General features: G+C 29.2%; 1 protein-coding gene across 3 annotated transcripts in view; it reads right to left on the bottom strand.

Annotated features, from left to right (window-relative positions):
• Positions 1-26,120, bottom strand: part of LOC113515099 (nuclear speckle splicing regulatory protein 1) — a 103,496-nt gene that overhangs the window by 46,504 nt on the left and 30,872 nt on the right. For 2 of the 3 annotated variants that reach the window (XM_026899246.3, XM_031908461.2), the window contains exon 3: positions 13,797-13,841. The exons of the other annotated variant lie outside the window; for it this stretch is intronic. The gene's annotated coding sequence lies outside the window, so the exon portion shown is untranslated. The remainder of the gene's footprint in view (positions 1-13,796; positions 13,842-26,120) is intronic. 3 annotated transcript variants of the gene reach the window in all.

The following is a 26,120-nucleotide window of genomic DNA, read 5'->3' on the forward strand; positions in this document are numbered from 1 at the left end:
AACGTAAATATCGCTGACTATCATATCAGCAATTACAGTCCTAGGTAAATATATTTATTTATTTCTTGCTCTAAAACTTTAAAAATATATGGAATTTTTTGTGACCCCATTTTTTTATTTTTTATATATGTAATGACCTCGGTAGATGTAGTGTTTTTATTACAGTAAACGTTTGTTTGAATTATATATATTTAAATATGTAAAACTGAATACTTAATATTTTTATTTTTGACAAGTTGTTATTTCCTTCGCGACAATTAATTTTTTTCTAGGTAACATGTAATATGTGTGCATGTAATTTTATAAAATAATGCATATAACTTTATTATAATTTTAATAAAATTTTGTACCCAAACCATGTTATTCTAAATTCATGTTTATTAGACAATTTACCTTCATTAATATATACAAATGCCGAAATGCCGTGTGGTCCCGGCATAGAACGTGCCATCCGTGGGTGTCGTAAGAGGCGACTAAGGCAATTTTATGATCAAGGGATCGACAGTAGCCTCCCTCTTAAAACATCACCAAAAGCCTAACTGCGATTTCCAACCTGCCTACCAAGCATGACAACTACTAGCAAAACACTCATTATGAAGATCTATGTTCAACAGTGGACAGTTAACGGCAGATATGACGACGACGAATATATGCAAAGCTGTGATAGATAAATAAATATTACAAATGTGATGGTTGTGTAAAAGTTTGGCTTTTGCACATTAACACACTGAAATCTTTTTACTTTAATGCATGGAAAAAGCTGTGGTGTTCAGCTGATATTATAAATATCTAAGCGGCTTTGTTTGTTATTTCTTGTCACCTTGGCTGCTCAATTAGTCGTTAATACTAGATACACGTAGTATTTGGCATACAGAAGGGCATAATATGTTACACAATCATCAATATGTCCCAGTCACGTACGATCACGGGCAAAAACTACACTATTATGTATAATAACAGTTAAGTGGATACAAGTTTTTTATAAAATTTATATTTCTAATGAAAATGCTGCCAACGTTAACATTTTAACACGTAACAAATTTATTTTTCATGCCTTTTATGGCTGCTATAATTGGACAAAAAGTGCATAATCACTAAACCAGCTTATCTAATTCAAGGTCTAAGTGTGCACTTCCTGCGTATAAATCTAGCTCTAAACGAGTCTAGACCGGTCTAGATCCAGCTATTGGTGTAGGAACGAGGAGCCACTTACATAAGGGAATAGTTTTTCCTATGTAATCGTTATTATAGGGCTTTAACATTTTGAATTTAATCTTTCGCATTGCATGGTTTATGGTTTATGAGAGATGGGTATTAACTATTTGTATTTATATTCTCTATTCTCTCATCTATTGATAACCACAGTGAATACAACCTGGTCAAAACAGCGAAACAACCCAAGTAAATTGTTCGTAAGAAGTAGTGAGAATTATCTCCCTTTTATTAGAGATTTACCCGTAAGATTTTAAATAATTAAATATATTTCATACGTTTTTGCCTCATTTGTTATATTAAAATAAAATATATAAGATGAATTCACCCTGACGTTCGTGCGGCTTTCATAAAAACAAAATATAGTTTCTTACTCGGTGATAATATAGATTTTTATAGGTAAGAATTTAAAAAAGCGATTAAGTATTTTTATAATTGATAAAATTATAAATAAAAAATCTTTCTTTATAAAATATTATAAAGAAAGATTTTTTACTTTAAAACTAATAAGTTTAGCCAAAAATTAACATAAATTTTTTATTGATCTCTTTTTACATTCTATTTCTTTTTCAATTCATTGTATTTATAAATTTTATTTTAAATAGACCCCTCTTTATCTTGATTATATTTAATTAAGTTTATATAAATGAGTATTCATTTTGTAATTTTGTGAGAAGTACATATTCATCCTTTCTGAATTTCACCACTATAAATAAATGAATGATGAAAACGATATTTTTAGATGGTAATGATGCGGTTAGCGCTGTACTGATAATCATCATGTTTAAAGACTATATCCCCCTTTTGCCCGCTTATTAGTAGGTAACCCACTTGATGATCGATTTGATAGGCTAATAAAAACATTACAATTAGGAATGAACTTAATCGTAACCACAAAGGTGACAGTAGTATAGCTAGTCTGCTTGGAAGTGATTGCCGTAGCTTAGAGTTCTGTATTTTCAAATATGATACACTCATACTAATAATAATCAAAAGGAAAACACAACTTTATGAGTAATAGCGGTTGCTAAACTGATTGTTCACGTGGTCAGTTTACAGTTAAAAAATAATTTGTGGACGAGACTCGAAAGAAAGTTTTATAGCTTAAGGCCAAATATTCGAAGTAATTAATCTGAATGTAATGTACGTAAGATTTCACTATAATCAACTAGTTATCAAGTTCGTTGACCCACGATTAAATATTATAGAACTTAATGTACATGCACTTGACAGGTTACAATTTAGTAGAAATTATAATTAGATTTCGTTTACTGAATTTCTTTTGGCACCCGAATATAATAACATATTATTTGCGCCCACTAATAAATATCTAAATTTAAATTGGTAGGTGCAAATTTTATGCTAGAAATCATAAAAAAATTAAGGATAAAACTATTTTTGTCCAAAAGCTTTAGTAATCCGATAGGTATATTTTAAACATTAACCTACCATTATTTTACTAAAAAATAGTAAAAGGGTATTTTATTAAAATAAGACTGGATGTTTGTTACTCAAAAAATTGTTCAAAATAAACCATTCATAGATGTATTAATATGTTAGATGTAAATAATTAAATCTATTAAAGTCATTAAAATTGAATTTAACGGAAATAGTATGAGGCTCAAGATTCTATGGTACTCCACGAACGATGTTATCAGTAATTTTTAGCTTCTAGAATCTTATTTATAGTAATAAGTATATACATTGTTGATCGTCGTTTCCAAAACTATTTTTGTACGGTTATTACAAAATACACACAAAACAATCAAAAGAATTTCAACATCGTAATTGTAATAAAATATAGAAAAAACAGCGTGGCAAACCGCAAAAAGTGATGGCGGAACATGCTCGGGCGCAGGTAACGTGCAAGAGGCGCGCGCAGGACCGCTGTCATCGACCGCGCCCGTTACTTTGCACCGAGGTGTTGACATAGAGTAATGGCTGCAAATGGATGATGCCATAGATGGGTCCATCGACACCTCACATAATATTAATAATTCTAATTACAGAGTCGAAAATTAAAAACTTAGCCGGAGCCGAAATACTTTATTAGGTTTATAATTATTTATTTTCTATAATAGTAATAATTTTATATATAATAATGTAATTACTTGTATTATATTTATAAAAATTTGTAAAAATATTTGTTACTCAACAATACTTAAATCTATGAACAGATTTGAATGAAAATTAGTACACGGATAGGTTATATCTAAGGTTATAGTTATATCCTAATTTGAAACAGGAGGATATTTTACTTATGTACATGATGGAATTCTAATTATTAAGAAATTATTAATATAATTACTAAAATATACTAAAGAAATTGAAGGTTTTGCTGGAAAAGGGATAAGGTCGATATACAAGGGATAACACGGCGCGTTCAACTATCAAGTAAAAGTATTTCGATACCGTCTATAAACCTAATCAATGATTGCAAAATCCTTTTTAATTAGCTATTTGTTTATTTTATGTACCGTTATAAGGATATATTGTGTGTACAAGACTGTTTACTAGTTGTGGGAAAAGAAAAAAAGATTATATATTTATGCGAGAACAACTGACATTCCTGTCCTCAATTGTCCTCATAACATGTTGCCATAATGTCACAAAAAACGGCAATGAAACATTTGCAAACAAGTGTCTAAACCTCTGAGGTCGTCGCTCCATGCAACGAGCTGTTCTATATTGCCTGCACGGTCATTGGCAACCAAACCTTTTATGGAAATGAATGATTTAATAAATCGCTTTTACCCGATTATATAAATATACATTTTACATAATTGTTTATATAATTTATGCGATTTTTCCACGATACCTTTTATAATCTTCGTACACGAAACCATATAAAAGCAAAACACATATTGCCTATTGATGGACCACAACATTTTCAGAAGGAGTAAAACTTTTGTAATTAAAAAAGATTTTAAAAGAATATTGATTCTGAAACTCCATTCTCTATCTCTATCTTTAAAATTAAACAATTTCTATCTGATCTTACAGGAAATTCATTACACTAAGTATTATAGACAAAAATTATAATTCATTTAAGTCAGGTCTATTGTAAATTTAGGTCTTGATGGTAAGCAATACAATGCCTTTGTTAAATAAGCAATTTAAAATATTACGTTTACGTTATCAAATAAGTTTAATTACAGGTTAATGGAACAGCTATACCAATTTGGAATATTTGTTTAATGTTCACACAGAATATATATATAATAATATTTCTGATTACTTGCTATTAGGTAAAGAAAAAAGAAGAAATTTGGAAAAAACATCTGTTACGTAATTTTGTAAGCAATAAAAGTTTTTACGTAGACAACAGGATAATATTAAAATATACATAAAAGCTAACGTTAAATTAGATCTAACAAACAGTAAACATGTTTCAGAGCAAATGCATAACTAAACACGTATCCCGTTAGAGGTCCTTACTTACAGTGGACACTTACAGGTATGTGGGTAGATGTTCCGTTAACTTAGAACCTTCATTACAATATAATTATTGGTTACCATTGGTTAACCACAGGTATCTTATCTAGCAATAGGGACATGGCTTGCAACGATCCATTAATCCTTATTAATATTATAAATGTGAAAGTGGGTTTGTTTGATTTTTACCTCTTGGCACTTTAACGGCATAACCGATCGCTATGAAATTTGTTTTACGCATATTGTGTGAGCTTAAGAAGAATATAGGCTATTATTTATTTCGGTCAGTGAATATAATTCAATCTGGGTGGCGAAATCGTGGGTAAAACTAAGTATGATCTACTTCAATCGTAAATTATACTGCCAATTAGGTTTACATGGTTATTATAGTATTCATATAAAAAAAAATTGTAGTGTCTGTATTAATATAATAAGCAATAATTTCATTCTTTTTAATATATTTACTAAAACTTATATTTTTAAACGACTTCAAAAAGAAGGAGTTTTTTAATTCAGTTGTGTGGTTTTTTTTAATGATTGTTATCTCATAACTGTGCCAGTTATGAACCAATTTGGAAAATTCTATTGTTTTTCTTATATGCTTACAGATTAATTGCATAAATATTTAACAAAATCAGTTCAGTAGTTTAGTTTTTAAACCAAATAACTGGTTTTGATATAATTGAAGTCGCTTTCTTTGTGGAACACAAGTTAATTATTATCCGACTTAAAACAATGTGATTCAATTGATTTCTTTTTTTTTTTTGGTATATTATTTATTTTTAATTACAATGGGAAATTAGACTAATTTTGTTAGAAATCATTTATTGTAAAAAAAAAGGAACGAATATATACAATTTTATATATTTTGTAAACTAAGAGGTAAAACTTTAATATGTCCTAGATTAAAAAGACATCATTTGTGACCAACGTGCATAGTGGAACTCTGAGATGGAACTATTCTACCGTGGAACAGGCACAGCCGTACCTGTAGGTATTATTAAATTCAATAAACAATTAAATATCCATCTACAATTAAACTACTCTTTGACCTAGAATACTCGTGGTGCCAGTCATGTACAGAATACGTGAATCAATTTGAATAGTTTTTATCATCATTAACGCAACAACGCGCCGCTACTCGAACGAGCGGTTTGATCTTTCGATATGCCACTGCGGTTGATTCAGGAATGTAATTTTTTATACAACCGGTGTTGGCAAAAAAGTTGACCGTCTATGCACCTGATGAAAATTATTAATTGTAATCTGCAGACAAGAATAGCATTATGCATGACACAGAATGCACTGTAATGTAATCAATAATAGGGTAATGTACCCTTCATAGACTAACCTTATTTTATAGATAAAAATGGAATGTTTACGCAGAAATATTGTAGTGGCTATTTTAATAATATTAACAATCGTGTAACTTAAAAATTAGTCGAATTTTCTTGACCAAATTATACATAAGTTAAACCGGTAGATATTACACTAAAATATCATGTATATTTACGAAACTTTAAAATTAAACTTTCAAAATTGCAGTGGCCACTTACCATTAGGCGCCAGTTTGTTTAATTGTCATATTTATTGAATAAAAAAAATATAGATAAAAAATAACATAATATAATTTTATAATCTGTAATATGTTTAAGTTTAAATTATTGGCATATTTAAAATTATTCCTCAGAGAGTGCTACTTCCATAAAATTACGTCGCACATCAGTCATGTCTTTGTACATTGCATTCTGGGATGGGCGCCAGATAATTTTGTAATAAGTATGTCTTACTTGGTCCGGGCTAAATATTTATGATTATTGGTACTAATATATATAATATATGCATTAGTTACCACCCCTTCCTTTCCCGTGGATGTCGTAAGAGGCGATTAGGGAATTTAATGGACGAGGGCAGCAGCGTCCCTCTTAAATCTACACCAAAGCCTAACGGTTGCTAATTTGCCTGTTAAGCATGGCAACTGCTGATAAAACTCCTCTTATAGGGTTAGTTTTTTAGTGGTTTGTTTGTTGGAGGAATATTGGAATAAAAAGCATAAAGAAAATGATGGTAAAAGAACGGTGTTTATTGTAGAAGTGAACAGAAAAAAATATTAGAATCGTAACAAAAGAATAAGGTGAAACGTAAAACAGATAACGGTGTCCAATTCAATGGGAAAGTAATTAAATTCATTAGATTCGCCGATGACATAGTAGCAATAGCAGAAACACGTAATTAAATTTTATGGAAAAAATTTTTAAGGAAATGTCACTCAAAATTAACACAAATAAAACCAAAATACTCAGTACTTCTAAAAAGCCAATTGAACTGCAAACCCAAAGTCAAATTAAGATAAATAATATACCTATCCAAAATGTTAGTAACTTTAAGTATTTGGGAAGTATAATCACAGAAGACGCTAGGTGCACATTGGATATTAAAACTAGAATAACGGTCGCAAAACAGGCCTATGACAAGAAAAAACATATATTTACATCAAAAATATCCAAAATAATCCTTAAGAAATTTATAAAAACTTATATTTGGAGCATAGCATTATATGGGTGTGAAACATGGACAATGACGCAGAAGGAAAGAAAGATGCTTGAGGCTTTCGAAATGTGGACATGGAGGAGAATGGAAAGGATAAGCTAGACAGAAAAACTAACGAACGAGGAAGTCCTAAAAAACGTAAACGAGAAGAGAACATTGATTAAAATAATAAAGAATAGAAGAGGCAAAATGCTGGGCCACCTTATACGACATGACGATTTTTTTAAGAGCATAATAGAAGGAAAGAGAGAGGGCAAAAGAGGAAGAGGAAGACCGAGGATTAACTACATGGGACAGATAAAGGAAACACTAGGCGTCATGTCGTATAGGGAGATAAAGGATATGGCCTGGGATAGAGCTGGCTGGAGGAAGATGCATGAATTAGTTGCACCGACAAGAGGAAACTCTTAAATGAAAATGAAAAACAAAAGAATAAAATTTGTTAAATTTGAATAATACAACCTATTAATCTCTTTAGAAAATATAAAAACATATTTTTTCGAACATTTATTTTCGGTTGATTTGCGAACGATCGAAAACATGGCTGATATAATAATATGATGAATACATGCATTAGTTAATGATTTAATATTATATAGTGGTTTAATATTTTTATCCAGATGAGTACAGACAGACAGACATACACATGAATATAAAAGTTACGTGCGAAGATTAAATCCAGGACTAAGATGAATTAGTGTGTTTAACTGCCAAGGTCATCATTATCATTCTTGATCTTGATGTCCAATTATGAACGTAGAACCTTCACGGATTAATTATAATTGTTTAAACATACAAAATGTAGGCGGATGATCCATCAATTAACTTTCAATCAATTTATAAGTCAAATTAGAAAATGATTGAAAGGCGTAACCATTGTGACTTCAAGGCATGTCTTCATTACATCATCCTACAAATCACTTTTCATCTCAACGTTTACAACTCTATTTCGTAGTTGTGAAGGTTGAAAATTGACATAAACAGGTTTACTCGATAATATCTATCTCGTCAAATTACCTTTACTTATTGATTTATGTAACAATATATGTTCTAATTGAAGGTTTTCACATGTCACTCATCCTAATGATAAATACCAATGCGTGTTGACGATACCAAATACGAGTGTTACCAAATATGATTTAATAAAATTTTATTAAAGGTAGTGCTTAATAAAACTTTATTAAAGGTAGTTCTGTCTTTAACTATTACTATTTAAATAAGTGTTATATAAATTACTATTAAGATAACATAATTTATAGTGGAATTTTTATAAGATTCTGTAAAATTACAGATCATAGTTTCGTAGTTTATATAGTTATTAGCCTATCATCATAATTTTATTTACATTTCAAGGTAAAATTCGGTGTAAATGTATCGTGTTCCGGACTTGATTTCTTACTGGGATGGTATTAATTCTAACATTTAATAATATCTTATTTCTTTTTTATAAATTATACATACCTGACATATTAGATATATTAATTGTTATATTAATTTGGTTATTTCACACTAGTTTCATACTGTGCAATCAATTAAAGGATGGTTGTAAATTAATGAAAACATATGAATTTATTGGAAAATATACACCAAAATATCAATTTTTAACTTGCCAACATTGATTAATTATTTTGTTTAGTAAATACTATTTCATCAATGATTACTATTTTTAGTGTTTGTTAAATATAAATAATTTGAATTGTTAAATAATATGTGAAAGAAATATATACAAAAATAGTTATGTCCATGGTACTGCTCATGTCTATAGGCGACGGTTACCACTTTCTATCAGGTGGGCCGTCAGCTTGTTTGCCATTCTAAGTTGTAAAAAAAAAAAAAAGTTATTTCTTTTCATTTTGTTCTACAAAAATACATCAAAATCAATTTTAAAAGTCATTTTATTAGTAAAATAAAGGTGGAATCAGTTTGAAAAGAATATTATTCAATTTAATTTGTTTGATAACTTTAACAATTTTTTTTTTTATTTAAATGTGTAGGATACAAAACAGGTCTAATTGTTTCGAACTATTTGGTTCTTTGTTTCTACCTTTATTCCTCTGTGTAGAACAACAACGACAACTTTCCGCTAACTGTAACAGATTCAAAGTTAACGGAAAGAATATAACAAATTGAAAACCTATCGATAATTTTTATTAATAGTACTTAACAACTTTCTCCAAGGAGTATAAAAGATGAGGAAATAATTTATATACTACTAACGTTCCACACCAGCTTCACACGGGAAGATTGATAGAAAGATAAATTACAATTTTAAATTAGTATTTTTCTTAGAACAATAAAAGATAATAATATTAAGCATAAGGCTATTTACTCACACCGTGGCATTTTTCTTACTTTTAACATTTTTATTTCCGTCGTAACTTCTAAGCAAAAGATCAGATTCGAATAATTTAAAGAGGAATTTACATGTACACAACCAACCTTGATTATGAAATTAAATAGTTTCATTTTAAGAAATATATACCTATCCAACTATATAGTTGCATAAGTATCATGATACGAATGCCATTATCTTTCGATTCTAGCGTTATGATTAACTATTTTGAAAATATTTTCTTATAATTATATTTGTTATGACTTTGTGACTTAAACATATTGTATAACCCCGGGAACTTTTTTGTAATTTTCGCAGCACACGCCATATACCTATAGTTAACGACTTTTATACCTTGGGTTATATTATTGCTATTTTATTAGAGCTAAATTGATTCCAATGAGATGAACCATATATGTATTAGATTTATATGTGGGGTTACAGTTACCCCTTTGTTTATAAAAACGTCAAACCTCTCATTAACGTATTTTAGCTATTAAAGTATTTTGTCTCTTTGTTTTGCACTAAATTCTCAATTTGAAAGTGACAAAGCACTGCAATAGTGAACTGTTTTATTTGCTTGAGGTTTTATTTTTTATGAATAAGGTTGATTGTCTTTAAATATTCGTAGTATAAAACAAGGTCACTGTCTTCATCTATCTATTTCTCTCTTTACTTCTGTGGAACGAATTTTAATAGGAATTACACTGGTATTTAAATGTTTCTTTGGGAGGTTTGTATAGGTTAGGTTACAATTTAGCAAGGCGCTAGCCCTTACTAAGTAATCATAAAATTTAGCTTATATGTAATATTAGAGGTGAAGAAAAATACTTTTTATCCGGGTCAATCAATATATCCTGATGTCATCGATTAAGTCGTTAAAAAATTTGTAATTAATATATTTTAATGTAAACATCAATAAATTAGGTGCATTTTTGTTATAACCTAATATTTATACTATTAGTGATATATTATTATTATTGATTTATTTTATATACAAATATATATAAATAAATAAATTAAAATCACAGTAGGTAATTACGAAATAAAAACACAGTCTATGGACTCTTACAAGAAAATATCTAGTCGCATATTCATATGTGACTGGCATGCAAATCTTGTTGCAATAATTTTGCAAACCAATTAAAAAGTGGAATTTATTTAGCGGAAATCGGTTAATATTGCATTAGACTAGAATTTAAATTTATAGAGCAGGACTTTACTGTCGCATTACCATATTATTATATTGCGGCCTTTTTAATGGCGAACATGAATTAAATAATCATAAAAGCGTTGCCTGAGTAAACAGGTTCTAAAGATTTCTAAACGGGTTTGCTAATTTGTTCATTTGTTTATTGTTTTTCAACTATTTTTTACTTAGAATGAAGGAGACTACCATTATCATGAAATAAATAGGGTATGTATTCCTTACTGACATAATTTATAAAGTAAGTTTATTTGTTTGTCATCTCTTAGTACTTTAACGGCTTAATCATTCATCATAGAATTTTATATAATATTTATCTTTGTCAATAGATTTATCCCGGTCTCGCAGATGAAATCTCATCTAGAAAAATATACCAGATTGAACTGAACATGGCTGCCTGATTGAGATCTTAATATATAAAAACCTTATGTTACGATGTTTGTTCATACTAATCTACGAAACCGCTCAGACGATATTAATGAAAATTTTGTTAATCTGTGGTGTTTGGTCCAACTTGAGAGATATATACCTAATAGTTTTATCTTCATTCGTATTGTCATATCAACGTTAACTGTCCACTACTGAACATACGCCTTCCCCATAAAGGGAGGGTTTTTATTGATTTATTTATTTATTCATTAGTACAAATATGTGTATATGGCGGACTTAATGCTAAAAGCATTCTCTCCCAGTCAACCATAGGGCAGTGTCAGAATACTCGAATGCGGTACTAGTAATTATTGATATACATATATAAACTAATAAATATATATGAATAACAAATATACATACATATGTGTATGATATATACTATATTTACATACTATTATACACGAAGTTTGCCAGTAGTTACCACGCTGCTAAACGTAGTAACGACGGTGGTATTTGGTGATGTTTTAAGAAAGACGCTACTACCCATCTCTCTACCATTAAGTTCCCTTATTCACCTCTTACGACACCAACGGGGAAGGAAGGGGTGGTTTATTCTATGCAAAGACCACACGGCAAATTTTATCCTGATAAAAAAAATGGACCCGGTGAATGGCGATAGGAAACATAACAACGTTTACCAGGTCAGCTAATAAATAAAATATTCTAATCTCATGCATAACACTTCGATACCAGAATAATGTGGGTCGCAAAAAACTGTAAAACTATTTCCATGCGCATATAATTTAATATTTATCAATGGGTTAATGTTAATTTGGTATTAGAATTAACCGTTATAATAATATACTGGTTGAATAGTTTAACGGTTTAACCGTTAAGTTATTTTGTATGCAACTAGTAACTTATTTTACAATCCCTTTAGTTTATATATTACAGTTATTATCAATTGTTTTATATCTATCTAGGTATGTTTATTATTTATTGTAATGCGTAGGTAAGTGATTTAGCAGTCATATAAAATTTCAATAATTCAATTCGTTCAGCCGCTTGATTCAGAAACAAACATTTGACACTAAATGTTACACTAATCATAATGGCGACAATTGACAATTGCCTGCGACTATCATATTTAGATTTAACTAGACATATGCCAATAAAGCATTTACTATACAAGATGATTCTATCGTCGGACACACCCAATTTGCACAAGATTGGGCAACGAGAAATCGGAATTTATGGAACACTTGACGTGTAACTCTGATTTGCTAGCAAGTATGCGTATGAGTCAACTAGGAGCAGCTTATCCAGAGCCAGGGAACTATTTATTTATTTTATTTAACTCTTTATTGCACCATAAATAAAAATATACAATGACAAGTGAATAATTCAAATGAAATACAGTAACATAAATACAGATTGAAATATACACATAAAGGTACAAAAGGCGGTCTTATCGCTAGGGCAATCTCTTACAGACAACCTTTAGTTAAGGGAGAACAGATAGAAAAGGGCAGGTGGCGCAAGAGTGAATCAACAATTTTCGTGCATAAAATACAAAAACATGTAATGCACAAAAATATCAAATACATATAATTTATTAAACTACTTACTATAACAATATATATACATACATACATACACATACACATACATATATATATATACATACATATACACATATAACATACATACAAAATACATAAACATACACATATAAATACATACATAGCACACACAAGGAAATATGACAAATCTAGTCCAAAAATTACATATATACTACTATAAACATCTTAAACCGCAGGATATTGCAAAAGTACACATAGAATCTATAAAATGATGATAAAAAGGAAGGGAAAGCACAAAAGATCTCCATGGGTCGACGTGCAAGGGCTTAGCTGACTCCATATGCGAATAAAAGATAAGATCACATTTAAAATTACGAAGAGTTGTGTGTATCTTTATTTTCTATTTTCTATCTGTCTACTAAATTTTAATCAAATCCATTGAACCTTACCCGTACAGATTGAATAACAAATATTTTTAATTTCTTATGAACTTTTACATTCATTGTACTCATATTAGAAGGATAGTTAATACGAGAGACATAACAAAGTAAGAGCACAAAGAACAAAAAGGGTAAAATCAATTATTCATGAACAAAACGATAATAGAGGGAATATCTTTGTACAAGTAGGCAGGCGTATTGAAGGCAAACTGCCTCTCTTTTCCGATTAATGACATCAGAAGCCGCCTTGAAAACGAATGTTTGCCGAGTTTAGATCAAATGTATATATATCCAAAAATGTGTATTTATATATGACGTGTTTACAAAAATAAAATAAATAATATTATTTATTTTGAATATTTTTTTTGAATAAATTATTATTATACAAAAAACATAAATATGATATATAAATGTTTGTTAACCGTTGGCACTGTTTTGCGATAAATAAGCCTAAGTATTAGATTAATATCAACATCATGAAATATTTTTTTACTATAAAGATATGAAAATTATCAAATCAATAATGAATAATGTTATAAAACGAATATTTTTAAAAGTAAAGAACATTTTTATTGATTTTTTTATATAGATATTTTAATTATTTATCTATTACTTTATTTATTGAGTTGTCAACAATGAATAAATAAATGAGTTGATTTTCTTACCTAAAACTTTTGGTACAGTAAAGATGTCCCAGATCTTTTTAGACTCTGTAACAAAGAAGAAATATACGTTATTATAATTATTATAATATTAAGCATAAGTAAGTGCGAGGTGGAATATTTTTGAATTGAGAACTTGATTATGCTTTGTAACAAGCAATTTTTTGCTTTGCACGCTGACAGGTCGCGAGCAGAAATTAATATTAATTCATACATATATTGACGCCAGCAAGTGCATAAAGTACCACTTTAACCGACATTGAGTTATATACATATATCATTGAATTAAATTTTGTTTCTGCATCGAATGGTTTATTTAATAAATTAACTAAAGCATTAGGTGGCAATTTAGACAATTCACAAAATGACCAACATAATTGTTTGCACTCAACAACTTTTGGTTATTTTCTATTTTTTTAAATTTTCTGAATTCACACAGGTAGATTGATTTTTCAAAAATAATATATAGCATAGATCGATCGCGGATATTGTAATTTTCCATAAGTGAAAGATTTTTAAAATTCGTTCAATAATTCTTGAGTTTGTCCATTACAAACCAACAATCAAATCTTTTTGTTAAAAGTAAAAAGATGTCACATTAATTATTTTAACTTAATAAACATTTACTATTTTAATTTTGCTTTTTTGTTTCCTTTCATTTTTATGCTCTACTGTAAAAGTCACTAAATAGCGCTTAATTCATTCTACCTTTCCAGCGTAAATATATACACAGTATCACTAGTGTTTCTCTAGAGATTCGTCCTTGTTTTAACACAAATACCTCAGATACGCGGTCATAAGCAAATTTGCATTTGTTGGGTTGTTTGACCTCGGGCCGTGTCGAGTTGTAGGAACGCGGAGAGAAAACAGGCGTATACAATATATGTATAGTGGATCCGTTTAATTACATTTACTAGGTTTCACTTACTGTTTGTGCAAATAACAACATTGTGGAAATTTATGTGCGCCCACAATTCACTGGAGAAACCATCATCATATCTCAGGATTACTAGGTGACACGTTGTCTACGACGTTCATTAATTGTGCAAAAAGACCATGTTCTAGTACCTTTACATTAACTGTGTTTAAATTATCTATATTAAAAGATGTTTTAGTATATAGCAAAAATTTATATTGCACTGAGCAAGTTTTTATTTTTTATTTAATCACGAACACACGTATTTTACGAGAAATTTTTTTAAAAAGATTTTCTTTAGAAAATAATAAATTATTGATATATATTATTTTTCAAAATATATAATAATGATTTGTTCTTTTTTTTAAAGAATAGAATAAGTCTTGACCTAACTTAATTTGAAATTTTGACAGTGTGGTCGGTTTCAATAGAGCTCGTGAAGTAGAACAAGGTGCCGCCATTTATTAAATCTGTTATCTATGTTGTTACTGTAAAAGATGTTTTATGACATGTTAATTTTAATTAAAATTAAAATTAATGAATAACTAACCATGTTTTAACGGAATTATTATAGAAAATCTCGCCAAATGAATTTATTAACATATCGAAACATTCAATTAATTAATCAATTTTTTATTTGTACTGCTATTGGAGGACATCAGCGGACTATCTATGATCGTAATCAGTTATGTTTGTTTATGTTTTCATTACATAAGTTATATTTAAATAGACTATAGAAACAACCATTAATGCAAGTAAATGTAGTATACATATTTTATATATCCTTAGTATATGTCACTGTTAAAGCTCGTGTACTAGTAAATCTTTACATTTTATTAAAAAAGATCATTTTCAAAAGATCAGGTTGTTACCAAACTAAACTTAGCCTATCTTTCTTATCACGTGTACTAGCACCACGCACTAAACTGGTACCATATATATGTATAAAGCTATATAGCTTTCTAGAATATTATTAAATTGTAAAATTAAGTTATTGTTGTTACATATTTTTAAATAAATAAATACCAATTCGAGTCATCTATTCACGCATAATACGAGTATATTTGAATTCTAGAATTTACAACTGTCTTTTGATTGATATTGGCGTCAATAAATTACTCGATGTCAACTTATATTACTCACTATTTGATACTAGTTAGCAGAGAGAGAGATTCTAGTCGACTTCGCATGTTTAAGACGTTAATTGGACAGATACACGAATGTACTACAGATCTTTAGATCTGTGATCTGTAGATAACGCTTCTAACTAAGAGATTTCTGTATTTATATACTAGTATATGTATCTGCGACTTCGTCAGAATGCTCTAGACATATGTATTAACAAGAAAAAAGTTATAGTTATGCAATAGTAATAAGTATTTTGCATAAATAGATTTTGCTCAGAAAAAAGAAAGGCACTACAATCGTAACAAAATTATTATTGTATAATAATCTCACTACCTTTATTTTAAAACGGTTACGCGAATAACGTCATGGACACGGTTAATTTAATTATAATCCTTACTAATATTTTAACCTTTTTATTTATAAAAACGTCAAATTTCTCATAAACCTATTTAGCTATTGAATACTTTTTTCTTTCTTTTACAATAAATTCCAACTTGAAAGAAAGTGACAAAACAGTGTAGTGCAGTTAGAGTATATTTGCAGTAGGTTTTAGTTTTAAGGATAAAGGTAAATGCGAAAATGAGTTTGTTTGTTACATTTTGATACTTTATAATAGACTAATTTTTATCCTGGTCAATGAATCTTGGAATCTGGTTCTATGAGCAATGTCTACAGAAAGTCTTAGTCTAAAATTTTAGATAAGGACTAGATTAAAATATAATTAAATACTTTGGCTTTTCAGGTACGCTCATAATTCCCAAAATCCAAAGTCCATGAAGAGAAATTAAATAGTTTTTTAACTCATTAACGCCACTTTTAGTATTTATTTAATAAATTAATGTATCCTGTCCTCTAATGCATTTTAGGAGCAAAGGTTTTTCATCGGCCAACAATGGTAAAAAACGAAGTAGTGTGTGGAATGCGACCGGTCAGTCGGCTGCCTCACCTTGAGTGGAGGGCGACCACTCGCACACTATACCGCAAACCACTGCACCAAACAATGGGCACCACGGACCATAGACTATCTATGCAGTGAAGCTATTAATTTATGTTGCAATTATAATATGTTGATTTAAACCTTTTTATAACATACCGATAATAAAAAGACTCATGGAAATCAGGTCAAAAATCTTGAAAAAATCCGTATTTAATGTACTTACATGTGTACTTAAATTTTATGATTTTACTACATAATAAGAAATAGCATAAAGTCTCAAGCAACTTCAATCATGATAAAATATGGAACCAACATTGGAGTAAATGAAGTCCAATCCGAAGTATCATTCTCTGCCTTTAAAATTGAAATTTCAATTTGATGTTAAAGGAAAATAATTACTCTAAGGACCTATAAACTAACCTCCTTATTTATAAAAACCAAAACCTCATACAAACCTATTTCAACTATTACACTGTTTTCTCACTTTCATTCAAACTAAGAATTTAACACAAAAGAAACAGACAAAACAGTTCCTTAGCTAAAATAGGTATATGAGAGGTTTTTATGAATAAGGGGATTAGTTTTTATGGATAAGGGGGTTTTTAGTAGTAATACGTCTTAACTACATTACGTTTAATTATCCGTTTTAAATTTATTCTCATTACTCAAAATTAATATCTAGTTGCTTATATTATTCATACGTATAGTAAAAAATATAAGCGAATTCAAAAACTCCTTTTTGAAGTCTAAAATAAATAATAAGATTAAAAATTAATTCTTGTGTAGACGAGGACATTTTGTATGCTATTTTTTTTTTGTAAATTTTGCATGCTTGTACTCAAATGTAAGGCTTACACTACACTTACAACAATTAACAACACAACAATTAACTAATAGTTGTCAGAACTCCAAAACTCGTATAGCCTTTCTCGATACAAACAGTGTAATCGAAATTATTAGCATTTTCTGAAGGGAGCGCTTTTCTTATTTTTTTTTTTACTGTTATAGGGTCCCGCGATTGATCACGATCTCGTCTGATGGAAAATGTTCTAACAATGAAATTTAATATATTCTCAAAGGAAAGAGCGACAAAAAAATTTTGAACTTCCCTAACGACATGGCGCGTCAAATTGTTAAATTAGTATAAGAGATTTTTTATTTTTTTTATGGATGTTAATGGAATGGTAAGCCCATCTGCGTTAACGGTATACACTGGCAGGGCACCAGTGAGAAATGAAATGGAAGCTGCAAGTTAGCCCATCGTAATGGATTCACCTGGAATTCAGCACGATGATTTTTCGGGGGGACCACGTGGAGGTAGGCTAACAGGGTATATTGCTAGCAATGAGACTGGTAGACTGCATTACTAACAAACCCGTCTCTCTCCAGTATGGGAGACCAAAACGTTTTACTTATTAGCTGTACGATTTCTATTTTACCCTGTATATACGCAAATACCGTTCCAGTCCTGTAACTTGTCAGTAACCTATAAAAGGAAAGTACGTGCTTGCTATTCAATTTAGTAAGGTGAGAAAATGTATGGGCTATCGACAGTTGGTGGTAAGTATCCAAGTACTAAATGTCGGTACAGGCATTCCGTTCTCGGTGACTATTATTTGCCAACCTTGCTTGCTTTCGCCAAGGTGGAGAGGTCAAGCCTCAAGCAAATGTATGTAGACCTCATTTCACTAGTTAATGCTTACTTTGTATTAGATTTGTTAGTGAACAACTTATTATTAAGAAGTAGAATGGTAGCGTACTTATGAATGAATTGATATTATTTGAGAATATTTTTATTTGATACCAAACATATTTGTGTTTCCAAATCGACTAATTAGTTGCAAAATTTCTGTTTCTATTAATACACCCTACAATTCAACTATTGATTTCAGTAAAGACATCGCGAATTCTGAACCGATTTTGATAATACTTTTTGTAATCAATAGGGTTTACTCTTGTCGTTTATAGGGTTTAATACTGAAGACAGGATTTCGTAACACTAAATAAGAAAATGCATTTATATATATATATATATATATATATATATATATATATATATATATATATATATATATATATATATATATATATATATATATATATGCATGCAATATGAAATATATATCAGAAGCTAAATGTACTTTTTGTAAATTTTACCCAACATCTTCACTTAATCTATGTGTTAGACATAAAGCAAAATAAAATCGCAATATCGTAAGTCGATATTACATTGTTGCGTAACCGCTTACATCGATTTTCCGGAAGAATCGGATCGTAATTGACTCGATACTAATACCGCAAGTCGGCCAAGTGCCTGACAAATCGGACAATGCTTTGGTTCCTTGTAGGTCGCCAACCCAACTCTAGGTTCAGACTGTTGAAATTTAATAACAAAGCATTATTGTGCAAAGAATTCTCAAACAGTCACGTTGCGATCCGAGTGAAAATTTTGATAACGTCACGTTATTTATAGATATTGGCTATAAATGAAAAAATAACACTTGACATATTACATTATACTATCTAGTCCCAAACTAAGCAGACTTTATACTATGGGTATTAGACAACTGATAGAAATATTTAAAAACTTTTATTAGAATTAGAATTATTTACATTCATTTTCATTAAAATGTTCAGTAATTAAGTCACGAAAATTCTAGTAAATTCACTCTCATTTACAAAATTATACCTATCTTACTAATACAATAAAATTATAACTAGATGATGTCTTTATATGGAAGATATTTAAGCAAAATTAATATGAGAGGTCTTAATACATCATATAATATAGCAATAGAAACTATAACAATATTTTTGAGTTTATCCGTCTGTGCTGTCTATATGTTTGTTCAGGTGTAACAGTTGTAGTCCTGAAGGTTTAATTTAAAAAGTGATATATGTTTTATCTTAACACATCATCTATACATTATGCTATGTCTGCAATATTAAATTGTTTACATTTGTTCCAGCAAAACAAAGTGTATAAAATTTACACTAATGTAAGACTAATAAAAAAACTAGTTTTTTTGAATTAAATTGACCAGTAGACTCAGTTCTGCTGCATATGCAATTTTGGCAATTAACAACAGTTGTAGTCATAATGTCTGAAGGTAAAGCAGCCGATTAACTATATTTGTTTTACAAAAGAGAGCCATACGTTCTATTTATGGTATGGGTTCAAGAGAGTCATTACGTCAGTGCTTTAAAGACTCAAATATCCTCACAGTTACTTCACAATACATTTATGAAAATATTATGTGATAGCTTATTTTACCTAAATGCCGTCTGCACAAAATCAGTAATTCATTCTATGGTAATTGCATAAGATTTTATAATATGACAGAGAGCAATTCAAATCTTATATTTCAAATAGACGAAGTTTTATCTATTACAGGATAACACATCATATCAAGTAAATAATTAGTTTATTAGCATACAACGTTATAATTTTATTTTCTCATTCAATTATTTTTCCTGCTACTGAAATCCACGCATACGAAAAATTTACAACAATAAAGATGTTGTTTCATATAAAAAAAAAATGCTATAAAATGTTCAAGACAATTTGACCATAAATTTTTAATTTTTAATTATGAAGCATGACAATAATAGCTAAAGTTAAAAAGTAAAATTCAAACTGTCAGTTCGCACCTTTCAGTTTGTAACCGTCCTATATAATAGTTGTTATTTATCTATAAAAATTACCTATAATAAAATATACAGTTCATCTATATTTCACAGAGTTCATTGTTTAATTTATCCAACATTTATCAAGGGACCTATATGGAAGCAAACCCTATATATTGTGGAAATAATTATAAGTATAGAGACATTATTCTGTGACATTCATGTCTATAGGTGATAGTTGCCATTTTCCTTCACGTGGGTCGTTAACTTGATTGCTACTTTAAAAAATATACGAGAACCATCTCTATTTCTAAATAACACTAAAGATATTTGAGATAAAAATAATATTTTCTTCCATATTTGTTCATACGAAATAGTCATATAAAACGATAAACATCTACCATCTGGTAGAGTGTAAAAGTTTTTATCAAACATTTTATCAACAACAAGAGGTCACAATATTCACGACCGCGCCTTAAACCAAACACTCCATATTTGGATAATATGATCAGTAACCTAGAAAACTTTTGTTAATCTTATTCTACTAATATCTTATTCTATGAATGTGAAAGTTTATAAAGACGTTTAGATATTTTCCCTCTTATTCATAAAAACTAAAACTTTCTACAGGGGGAAAGGGATTGTTAGTAATGGAGACTGAGAATCCCATTGCTAGCAATATACCCAACCAGGTCGACCTCCTCGCGGTTCGCCCTGGATCTATCATGGTTAATTCCTGATGAATTCATCATGATGGTCTAACTGGCCTGCTTTCATTCTCATCTATCTTCACATTACATTCTCGTGTATGAAATGGATTTATGACAAAAATATTCAAATGATTCTACATTCTGACAGTGTAATATGCTCTCATAGATGTAGATGATGTAAATAAATCAATTTAAATTAAAATTAAGTACAACAGTAGTGATATAAAAAAAATCTCAATGTTCCAAAAGATACCTCTTGGCGTAGGTACTATGCTTAATCTATGTTTTTAGCAGCACGTTTCCTCATTTAAATTCTATATCTAAATGCAACATAAATGCCACATCTGTAAATATATAATATTACACAATACACAGTATTAAGTTTATTTATTATAGAAGTAATAAATTTCAAGACCTTCCACAAAGCGAACGCTAATCTGAGAAGAGTCAACGTAGCATGAATCCACATAAAAAGCAACAAAGAACGTATTAAAATACCGAAGGCACGAGGCACGCGATCAGGAATCGAAGCCGTAATATTAAGGTGCCGGACACACCTACCTGTTTCGAAAAAAAAAGGGTATCCCGAAATACATGTAATGAGAAAAGTGTTAATATTTTTTTTTTTAGTGTAATTAAATATTTTATTTTCGATTGACTTTAAAATGAATTAGTGAATTGATTTTGAAATTCCGTTTTTTACAACCGATAATATTTATTTGTTAGTTGATCCATATTAATTTTGTAATAAATAAAGTATTTTTGCGTAGTAGAATCTACAAGTTATATATATAAATTGCTAATTTATATCTCCGGCAAGTCTAATGATTCTTCTTTTTTAGTATTTCAGCCGTTAACTGACCACTGCTGGACATAAGCCTTCCCCATAAGATTCTTGTTTTTAAATTGCAATATTTTATCTTAATATCGTGATAATTCTTTTATGTCAAACTCACGGTATCTTCTACTAATTTTGTCCTGATTCATTTTTTTTGTGGAACAAAATTTTTAATTTTCTCTGTTGTTTATTACATATTTAAAATATCTTTAATTTTTTATATCAACACAACCTTTGCTATCATAATATTGTCTGTTATGATAATTTTATTAATTCCTCATTATAATTTAAAACTTTATAACTATAAAATTTGATCCATATATAATACATTTCCTGTACACATCTGTACCCACCTGTACCAAAACATTATGGGCCAAACGAGTTTGGACTACACGCTTGGGTGGAATATTTTAGATACGAGATAACATATATAAGGTGATTATATATTATAAAAACGTTACATGAAAATCAAATTTATAAGTCTGCAGTCATTTAGGGCTTACTCATGTCGTGTTAGCACTGGTATCTAGATTAAGCACATGTACAAACAAAAATGACCTGTTTTATGCATATATAAAAGTTATTATGGAATGTAGGTATGTTACTAAATGGTCTGACCACCAAGTAGTTATTTCCTAAACAGAAACTGTCTAGCGAACGTATTATGATTATGAAATAGATAATTACACTAATATTACAGTATACAAGCGTTAGGTCATTTAATTCAGTATTTTACATAAGAGATGCACGCTTTTGTACGTAACTAGAACGTAATTTAATAATACTATTGTTTAACTGTCGGTCGTTTATTTTAGAATTACTATATTAGAAACTATTACTATTGTAGTCAGATTTAGGCTTCACAAAGTTTGAAAAGTAGTTATGTACGAGTACTTTGCATTTTTTTAACGTCTCGAAACTATCTTGCAAGATTGGCAAGCGGTGCCATCTCCATTAAGTATTGTCAATATTTAATAGTATTTATTTTTATAATTCGCAACTTTCGTACAAAATTATTCACATAATTAATAACTTATTAACAGATTTTAATTTTATATACTAGTGTCTAAAAACACATTAAGTAGGTTAAAGTGGATATATGTAAAATATAATAACAATAATAATAAAAGACACACTTAAAAAGCAAAATTTATAAAAAGACTAATATTTTATTTGTGTTTTATGATTAATATTGTACGCTGATTAATACTCTGGAGCAATAATCATTAAGAAATATTGAAAACTTTTTTTTCAATTGACAGTTATTGCAAACATTGCCACACTTCGGTAAGAATGTTCTTAATGCACGAAAAAGAGCGAGATGGCAAATCACGAGCCTCATTGTTTTTAACTCAGGCGATAGTTTTAACTGGTTAACGGTTAAAATGTATAGGTCAGTTTACTTGATTGAGTAAATTTATTTATAAATGAAATATTCTCTAATGAAACTAAACCTTATATTAATAATTAGAGGACCCGCTTGGGCTTCGCACGTTTTTTTTAAACATAGTAAAGTTCATGTTACTCTCTAATAATGAAGCTTTCTATTGATGAACGAATTCATTTTTAAAAACAATTAAATGCCCGTATTTTTTTAATTTATCCATTACAAACAAAAATCAAAACTTTCCTCTTTGTTATATTAGTATAGATATTGAGGTATAAATTGCGTACCTACTTAAAAAGCTATATGATACAAATGAAACATTATGTACTGTTTTCTTTCATTTCTTTCTAGCACACACCGTACCAGAATTGGAATAATGGATCAACTACACTATTACCACAATATTTGTCTGTTCGTAGCAGACATTGTTATGGTAAGCAGTTTGGCATATTTTTATTTTTAGTAATCGCCAGTACTGTCCTTTGTTTAACATAATCTTCTATATAAAACCTTACATATTGTTCATCTTTTTACAATTAATAATATTTTGCCCTAGATAATTAGTTTTTAAAAAAGATGCATTTTCCATTTCACATGTCTTATTGTTTTGCTTATACAAGAATATTGAATAATATCTATTGTATAATTAGATTTAAAACATAAATTTAAATGTATCTAATTTTTAATTAAAAATAATAATAAATTTTATTTATATTTTATTCTGCATAAAAACAATAAAATATAATATGACATAATAATATAGCATTAAAACAGATGCAATATTAATATATTTCAAAATTAGTTCAAAATTGACAATAATGGTCATTTAAATTGCTTACAAAACAGATCAGTTAAATTGAGAATCTCCTTAATTTTGCATACAGCTAATTAAACAAGAAAATAACCAACAAAATCGATGATATTATTAACTCAAGAATTTTATGAATAAAATACTGTATATACATGTGAAAGTGTTCAAGTATACATAATACATACAGACAGACAAATCGATTGTTTTCACCGCATCGCGTGAATGTTAATAGTAAAAGTGAATCAAGTAGAGTGTGGTTGCTGCATATCAAATGGACCAAACATCGTACTTTAGAAAATAATACTAAAATGTATTAGTGAAAACATTTGTTACATATAGTAAATGTTAATTAGACGATACCTGTACATAGTAGATATAGAAACACTGATATAAGAGCTCTCAACAAAAGCAATAGAAGCGAAAACTAGAATTTTTTTAGTATTTGTTTGGCTATATGTTTGTTCTGGCATCATAGAAAAACTGCTACGCCGTCTGCCGGATATGATTTTCAGTCACTTCTCTAGCTTGAACATAAAATTTGGTGTATTTTATCTTAATACACCGTTTAGAGCACTTATTAATACGTACTTCTAAAACTCACACTTACGAGTTTGCGGGTAAAAGCCAGTGAATACTAAAAATAATATACGATAAATTTTTCTATAAAAAATATCTAATACATGAAAATAAATATTTAATATTTAATATTGGATTAAAATAATAAATTTGATCCAAAGTAAACAGCAGGGTTCCGTATAAAATGCTATTCTCTGTCTCTTAACTAAAATTTCAATTTCACTTTAATATTATATCGAAATCATTATTTCAAGGACTAATAAATAAGAAGGTAATGCGGGCCACCAGTTCCATTGCCAGTAATATACCCTGTCAGGTCGACCTCCACGTGGTCCTCCCTGGAAAATATCGTGTTAAATTCCTGTATTGGATTGAATGTATTTATCACGATAGGCTATCTGACCTGCCATTTCATTCTCACCTATCATCCCTCAGTGATACTTCGCCAGCGTAAACCGTTAGCACAAGCGTTGTTAACTATTCCATTATAATCCATTAAAAAATCCTACTAAAGTTATAAATGTGGAAGTCTGTAAAGATGTTCAGATGTATGTTACTTAATCAGTTTTTTAGAACTGAATTTGAATTTGAATGAAGTTTGTTGTATTGATAGACCTTTTCCAGAATTAATATATAGAGGCTTTCTATTATTATTTTAATGAGCAAACGCACGGAATAAAGATAATTTTATATAAATAGGCATATAAACAAGTTTAAGGAGTTTTGTAATCTAATTATGTGTTAAGTATAAAATTAACCATTAAAAGTTAAATGTAAGTAAAATGCAATAATAAATAAGTAGGTATTAAATGCTTAAGCATGAGAGTAGCGACTTCTAAAATTTTAACGCCTAATCACGCAACATTGCGAAGTAATCAGTTAATATCATGATGCAAAAGAAATAGAAATTATAGGCATATTGCTCAATTAATGTGTAATAAATTATACAATACGTAAACATTCATTACACAATTTTGCATACGTCAGTTAAAATTTTACAACTGGTTAAACATCACGCTTCTAATGAATATATAACTCATAGATCATAAACATATAGATAGAGTTTAGGCCTTGAAATATTATGACAAATATGGGCTATTTTTTTAAATGATATAGGTATTTTTTATTTTATTTTTTATGCTACTTAGAATGGCATACAAGCTGACGGCCCACCTTACGGAAAGTTGTAACCGTCATCTATAGACATGAGCAGTACCATGGACATAACAGAGTATACTGTTTCGCTATGATACTCTCTATACGTTGCCATTCCTGAGGATTCAGATGTTATTCCTCTGTACCATGTAAATTCACCCTTATTACTATACTTTTAAAAATATTGCTATAACAAGTAAATTCTATTTCATTAATTATGTTAGGCCAGAACCACACAATAA

Source organism: Galleria mellonella, unplaced genomic scaffold (assembly GCF_026898425.1).
Source record: "Galleria mellonella isolate WM207_F2 unplaced genomic scaffold, CSIRO_AGI_GalMel_v1 utg312, whole genome shotgun sequence".
Taxonomy (NCBI): domain Eukaryota; kingdom Metazoa; phylum Arthropoda; class Insecta; order Lepidoptera; family Pyralidae; genus Galleria; species Galleria mellonella.